Source organism: Tripterygium wilfordii, chromosome 6 (genome assembly GCF_013401445.1).
Source record: "Tripterygium wilfordii isolate XIE 37 chromosome 6, ASM1340144v1, whole genome shotgun sequence".
Classification (NCBI taxonomy): Eukaryota; Viridiplantae; Streptophyta; class Magnoliopsida; order Celastrales; family Celastraceae; genus Tripterygium; species Tripterygium wilfordii.
The window spans coordinates 6,536,838-6,544,965 of NC_052237.1; the positions used below are offsets into that span (position 1 = coordinate 6,536,838).

General features: G+C 35.4%; 1 long non-coding RNA gene across 2 annotated transcripts; it reads left to right on the top strand.

Moving 5' to 3' along the window:
* The first annotated feature begins 5,602 nt into the window (after nt 1-5,602).
* Nucleotides 5,603-7,234, top strand: LOC120000537. 2 transcript variants are annotated; one of them, XR_005468634.1, is made up of 4 exons: nt 5,603-5,788; nt 5,876-5,958; nt 6,208-6,299; nt 6,423-7,234. It is a non-coding gene; the product is annotated as an uncharacterized LOC120000537 (long non-coding RNA). The 2 variants fall into 2 exon arrangements; XR_005468633.1 differs by having other exon boundaries at nt 5,883-5,958.
* Nucleotides 7,235-8,128: the final 894 nt, after the last annotated feature.

Sequence of the window (8,128 nt, forward strand, 5' to 3'; positions counted from 1 at the left end):
GAATATTGATTGTATTCAGTCAATTTCCCTACTGAAATTAGATTGAAGCTAAAAGAAGGAACACATAGGACATTTCTTAGAATGATTTGGTCTGAAAGTTTAACTGTTCCTATATGAGTGATAGGGTGCTTTTGTCCATTTGGTAAATGCACATATTCATTTCTAACATGATGACATGATTGATACAAAGATGCATGGCATACGATATGATCTGAAGCCCCACTATCAATAAACCATTTTTCTAAAAATTTATGAGCTTTGAAAGAGTAGTTACCAGTTACTGAAGCTGCCTTGATTGCTTTCCATGAGTTTTGCCAGAGTGATCTCCCTTTCCTTGTAGCAAATTGATAAGTTGATGATATTGATCCTCTGTGAACTCCATGGATTTATTGTGCTCAGTATCTGTCCCTACTTGATTGGCATATGATTTCCCATTGCCATTGTTGTAGTTGTTGTTTCTTGGCTTCTTTGAAGTGTCATTTGGATATCCATGTAGTCTGAAACACTTATCAATAGTGTGATTAGTCAACTTACAATAATTGTAAAACAGAGAGTCTTTCTTGTTCTACTGATGCTTGCTGGTTCCTTGAGCATCTCTCTTGTTTTGTTTTGTCTTGTGAAATGGTTTTGATGTTCCATTGTTGTTGGAGTTAACCAACTTGTTCACTGCCATGATTAGAGCTTCTTGATTGATAGAAGGAGTCTTTTCAATGAGCTTTTGCTTCCTCTCCTCCTGAGAGACTATGTTAAATGCTTGTGTAATGCCTGGAAAAGGCTCCTTGATAAGGATTTGACTCATCACTCCACTGTAGCTCTCATTCAATCCCATCAGGAATTGCATGACTTTCTCCTGATTCCTCTTGACTAAAACAGGTTTCAGGACTTCACATTTGCAATTGCCACATTTGCAATGTGACAATTTTTCATACTCTTGCAACTCATCCCAAAAGGCTTTTCAACTTGATGTAATAGTCATTGACTGACAATGAAAGTTGTTTCATTGCCGATATCTCTCTTGCTAACTCAAACACCCACATTTTATTAACAACAGAGTACCTATTTTTAAGATCCTCCCATACCTCTTGAGCTGTGTTCCAACCTGAGATGCTTTGACTTATGTTTGGAGTGACAGAGTTGGTAATCCATGTTTTTATCAATCCATTGCACTGCTTCCACAATTGACAGTTAGGATCAATCTGCATAGGTACTGGTAAACTTCCATCCACAAACCCCACTTTGTTTCTGGCTTCAAGAGCATTCAAAAAATTTGAACTCCGCACATGGTAATTGTTGCCATTCAATTCCAGAGCAATCAATTTGTGAACAGAAAAATCACTTGGTAGAAAAACATATGGATTTTGAAAAGGGTTAGCATTATATTGATTGCCTAGAGTTGAAAGCAAATTGTGTAGATTTGGGTGAGTTGAAGCAATTGGGAATGTATTTGTGTATGTGGGAGGTGTTGGTAAAATGGGTTGGCTTGTGTTAAATGATGGTAGTGCAGAAGCAGTTGGATTTAAACATGAAAATAGGTTGCTATGTATACCTGCTGTTGCATAAGCTGCTCTTAACAAATCTGATTGACTCATTGCAGGTATACGTTGTGATGCAGATGGAATTCCATTTGAGAAAATATTGAATCTTGATGAAGAATTGATCAACTCAGCTGCGGATGCTAAGGTGCTCGAAGTGAGTACATGAGTACCCCTCATCAAGTCTAAAACTCCAGAAATTGGCACATCTGAAGTTATTGGAAATACACCTGAAGATGGTGCATCTTGGACCAGACCAGAAGTTTGACCTTCTACGGTTAGACGATCTTGCTCCGATACCATAACGTAATTTGTAATTCAATAGTATTGATTCAAAACAGAAAGATGAGGAAGAAGTAGAAGTAGAGAGAAGTTAGAAAGAAGTAGCTTTCATTGTATTCAAAAGTGACAGAGCCAAACGGCTAACAAGGTATAAATAAAAGAAGAGTACAAGTACAGTGGTAGCCAACGACTACAATCTGAAGTTGTCAGGGAAATAAAACAAAATAGATAAAAGGATTACAAATAATGAATACTGGGCTTATTAAAAGTAAACCCAAGTGACTAAAAGAAAAGGCCCAAAGGTAAAAGGGCTGTGATAAATACAAAGATTAAAAGCCCATGAACTAAGAGCCCTAAAGCTCAAAAACAGAAGCATGAAATACAACTTCCAGCTTCATCCAACTTCGATTCTGTCATGACCCACCCAAAATACCCCAAAAGTCAATCATAATCATAAAAGATGTTATTCTGTTGAATGTTGTAATTTGTAGACACTCTTGTTTTCTTTTAAACTACTATCGAACTCGTCGAGAGCAAGTGATACGTGAGATGGATTTACAATTTTATATTCTCAAATTCTAAAGGATAATAATTAAGAACTTTTTTCATAAATACAAATCCATTAGTGGCACAATAATTTTTAGGGTTAATGATGTAATAAATCTCGCAAGTGCACGATTGACTGTGAATAACACAATGTATGCAAGTACGAGGTCGATCCCGCAATGACAAATATAGTTCTTTATAAAAAAAAAGAGACAAATATAGTTTAATCGTATTACCTAACTCAATTAAGAAAAGAGATAAGAGAATTTAGCTAGAAAGAAAATGTAATTCAAAATATTGTTGAAGATTTTATAGACAATAGGAGACAAGGCTAAGATAGTGATTTCAGTAAGTAATACAATTACAAGTCATAAAGATCAAGCATACATACAATATTAGTTTTAATTTAAAGGTTGATTCTTTCTCAAATCATGTATAGGTTGAGCCAAAGCCTTACATGGGCTTATGTATGGATTGGGCTTGACTAGGCCCGTTGACTTGTTTGGTCAACATTTGACTACAACTTAAGATAATAACCTAAATTAAAGGAAAATTCAGCTGGGTAGAGAAGAGACTTACAAATTCCTATTGGCTGAAGCTTTGTCCTTCATTTTTGTCTTCTCTGACACTCCCAAGCTTTCTTGGAGATTCTTTCCTCCCATACACATCTCTCCTTTCATCTTCATTTTTGTATCCATTCTAAGAGAAAGACATACGATTCTTTGTTCGCCGTTACGTTAACGGTTAACGTGTTACCAAGAAGGTTTGGGATGTGAAATTTGTGAGAGTGAAAACATAGAGACAGGGCAATTAACATCATAGTTGAACTCCTTGACTTGGTTTATTTTTCGTTATTGGTTTCTCATCTTCAATTCATATATATATATATTGTGTGAACGTTTGGTAACATGTTTATTTTCTTAAGCATGGAAAACAGATTATTCGATATACCAGAGGAACAACAATCTTAAAGTGATTAATTTGATATTGATATGGTTTGTCAATTAATACCTGATTATTATTTTTTTTGCATAGCACAGCTACGTAATAATTTTATAATTAATGGTTGGTAATCTGTCTTAGCACGGCTGCTGTGTTATAATTTGCATGAATTTTAGTGATTGCTACTACCCCAATTTGAAAACAGAAAACATTTTTTTTGTTGTCGTAATATTTGATGGGATTATTGCGGAATAATCATGTCCAGGATCTCAATTCCAAATAAATTAGTAAGAATGGACATCATAATTTTTACGTGAAAAACCCTTCATTGGGAAAAACCACAGGACCCTTAAGCCGTTTAACATTTCCACTATTAAAATAATGGGCACAACAATCTTCCACAGTTATACATACATCTACGGGAGTCCAAACGAATGGAATACCAGTTTGGAATCACTCACCCAAACCCCAAATACACCCTGTGTGTATACCTCACTCTTCTATCTCTGCACTTAAACTATGCAGGTATACTCTGTCTTTTTCTCTCCGCACTTACCGTGCAGGTAATCTCTCTCTGCACTGCAGGTATTTGTGCTTCTCTTGCACACTTGCACTCTGTGCACTGACTTGAACCATGTTGCATCCTCTCTATTTATAGAGAAACTTCAAGCCGAGATATCAATAGTATTTCCACGTGAGGCAGCCGTCGAAATCTCTGGATTGTCAACCAAAGATTTCCGCAATCTTGATAAAGCTTTAATTTGGCTCCACACCATCCCTTGTCACGCATGCAACCATTTAATGCATGCAAAGCTCATCTCTTTCACGTAGGGATGACAACGGGTCGGGTACTTTTCCAATTAATGAATATCAAAACCATTTTCATTTAAGTAACCAATACCAAAACCGTTTAAAAAACCATTTAAATTTTCAAAATCAAAATCATTCCATAACCATTTACATCGGGTACCCGTTTACCATTTAACTTTAATTTTTTTATTTTTCTATAAATATATAATTCAATTTCTTAAAAAATTATATGAATTATTATATTGTTATAGTTTAAACGTATAATCTATAATTCTATTATATTATTTTATTTAATATATTTGATCATGTTAAAATTTAGCATCCGAATAATATATTTTTATATAGATGATTTATAATGTTATTACTATAATTCACTCTTTTAATTAAACGGTTCGGGTACCTTAAACTTGACATAAAAAATCAAATCCGACCTTAAATGATAACGGGTTTGAAAATCAAAACCACAATTATTTCCAAATCCAATAAGATCTGTTTTTGAATTTTAAATGGATCGAATATTCTATGTATAGTGTTCGGATTGATTTTTTTTCCATCCCTCCTCTCACTTTTTATATATATGAGATTGTCTTCGATATTTCTTTCTTTATCATTTAATGTTTGCATGCCATGTCCAGCATGGCTTTTATGGTGGCGGCCCCCCTCCACATGGAATTGTACGTAATTGTTCCCACCACCCAACAATATTGACATTGACACTCTGAATATCTATGCATTCATGACTTTCTATACCCATTTCTAAACAGTAGTAGTATGTGATTGACAGTGCATCCTTTTCTACAAAATTTATTCTGTGATTGAAATGTATTGCTTTTGAAAATTTGTATTGGCTCTAGTCAAGTGCATATGATCCATAAATTTATCTCGTAGTATATTAAAATTTTGAGATAAAGACTCGGATGATGATGATGACGAGTATACCGATCTTGTTCACCAATTGTACGTGGTCGAGTCTCGTTTATTGCATTTATTACATTGGTCTTGTTCACCACTTGGATAAGCATGGCTCTATATTGATCAACATCAATTTGTTTTTGTTTTATTGCCTACTTCACATCATCAGATTTACAGTTATATTATTACCTTAATCTTGATAAGCTGCTAGTGGAAACAAATATACACGGGCTGATATGTCTAGAGTACTGACATTGTCTTGACTTTTTGTGGTGACTTGTGACATACAGAGTTGATCCTGTTATTGATATAACAGATGACTAGTGTTGAGAACACTGTTGTACTGGTGACACCGGTAACTCTGTGGGCTAACCCGGTTCCTTTACATGCTATGCATGGGGAAAGACCCAAGAAGCAGGGGCGGAGCCAATGCAAGCCTAGGGTGGGCTCAAGCCCACCCTGAAATTTTGAAAAAAAATTACTAGTATACCATGAGTCATGACATATCCATATCTAAGAGTAAGCGCATTTAAATTCAACACAATATAAGCCCAAATTGGCCCAATTCTTTCCTCCCAAACCAGCCCATACGAAGTGATGAATATACCGTAGCTCATGCCTCGTAGAGAGAAGAAACCAGTTCTTCCGTCTTCGCCTCTTCCCCAGTTGGCAGTTCCCCTAAACGGCTAAACCAGTTCTTCGCCTCTTCCAACATCTAGTATTGTAATCTCCATCTGAATGTCAAGATCTCTATTTTCATTCAGGTAATTTGTTTCTATTGTTATATTCTTTTAATAAATTATAAATTTCTTTCATTCTGAGTTCTGACTTCGTTGGATCTCTATTGGGAGACAAAAGGAGAGATAGCATCATGGCAGCTAAAGTGGAAAGCATGAAATCCATTATTTGGAGTTGAATCAAGAAAGGTGTACTGGTAGGTACACTCTTCTTTTTAGAAAAAATATGAATTTAAGTTAATTGATTGGTTGTGTTATTTTAGGGTTTTTTAAAAATAATTGGGATCTCAGATAGGATGAACGGCTTAGTTTGTTTATTGTAAAAGATATAAAATTATTTGGGAATGTATTTTAGTTAAAAAGTCATCTCGGTTATAGTTTGCAGTTGCAGGGCATTTTATATTTTAAATTTTACTTACTTACATCTTTATATTTTTCACTTTCAGAATCTTGTTAGTGGAATTGTTGGATTGCACATTGTGTCTTGGCACTTTATAGGAGCAAAAAGCTTGGAAAGAGTGATTTTGTTGCATTCCAGGTAATTTATTTTTTTGAGATATACACACAATTACACAAACTGATAAAGCGTTATTTATGTTGCTTACTTTGTCCATGCATCATCTAGAAGTCGAACTCTGAACATTCATTGTTTTAAACGCAGTATGCTTAGGTATCTCAAAAGAAAATCACCTCCTCCACAAAGAGGTGATATTTCTTCTTCTACCAAGCAAAAATGCCCGGAAATCAACTTAGAGGATCTTCCTTCAGATCCTGGACTACGACCTCGAATTTTGGATTATCATCCTAACAATCGAGATCAAGTCCGTAGAGCATATTTGCAAAGGGGTCCTTGCCAACCTCTTAACCATGATTTTCCACTGACAAAATCTGGACAACAACAAAGACGATTTAACCAGGCTTGGTTTACTGAATTCCCTACCTGGTTGGAGTATAGTGTATCTAAAGATGTTGCATATTGTCTATGTTGTTATCTTTTCAAACAAGATATTGGACGTCAAGCTGGTGGTGATCATTTTGTGGGTGAAGGCTTTTCAAATTGGAAGAGTTATAAAAAATTAGCTCTTCATGTGGGAGGTCCCAATAGTGCACATAATAAGGCTTGGGGGAAATGTCAAGATTTGATGAATCAAAAGCAACATATTGAGACCATTGTTTGTAGGCAATCAGATCAAGCTCGAGCTGAATATAGACTACGCTTGAATACTACAATTGAGGTTGCTCGATATCTTTCAGTACAAGGATTGGCATTCCGTGGTCATGATGAAAGTGAAAGTTCATCTAATCCAGGGAATTTTATTTAACTTTTGAGGGCCTTTGGCAAAATTAATGAAGATGTCAAAGCATCAACTTTTGAAAATGCTCCACAGAATCAAAAGTTGACAGCTCCAAATATTCAGAAGGATATTGTAAATGCATTTGCAATGGAAACTTTAAAAAACATTATTGGTGATCTAGGTGATGCACAATTTTGTCTTATGGTTGATGAAGCACGTGACATATCATTGAAGGAGCAAATGGCCGTGGTTATAAGATATGTTAATGGAAAAGGACATGTGATTGAGCGCTTTTTGGGAGTTGAACATGTTACTGATACAAGTGCAATGACACTTAAAGCAACCATTGATGACTTCTTTTGTAGAAATGGGCTGAGTATCTCTAGATTGCGAGGCCAGTGTTACGATGGAGCTAGTAATATGCGGGTTCAATTTAATAGATTAAAGGCACTAATCTTGAATGATAATCCTTGTGCATATTATATCCATTGTTTTGCTCACCAATTGCAACTAGCTTTAGTAGCGGTGGCAAGGAAGCATGATCATATTTCTTCACTTTTTGATTTCATTGCTAGGGTGTTGAATGTTGTTGGATCATCATGTAAACGGTGGGATATGCTTAGAGAAAACCAAACTGAAAGAACTATCAAGGCACTTGAGATTGGGGAGATTTTTAGTGGACAAGGTTTAAATCAAGAAACCAATCTCCAACGTCTGGTGATACACGTTGGGGCTCCCATTATAATACCTTACTAAGTTTGATTAATATGTTTGCTCCAGTGATTGATGTGCTTGAATTTATTGGAAGTGATGCTTTAATTACAAGTCATCGGACAGAGGCACAAGACATTACTGATAGACTTTTATCCTTTGAATTTATTTTTAGCCTCTTCTTGATGAAAAAAGTATTGGCAATCACAAATGAGTTATCACAAGCCCTACAAAGGAAAGATCAAGATATTGTGAATGCGATGAATTTGGTGAAAGTATCAAAACTTCAGCTTCAAGTTATGAGAGAGAGTGGGTGGAGTTGTTTTCTTGAAGATGTCTCCTTGTTTTGTAATAAACATGG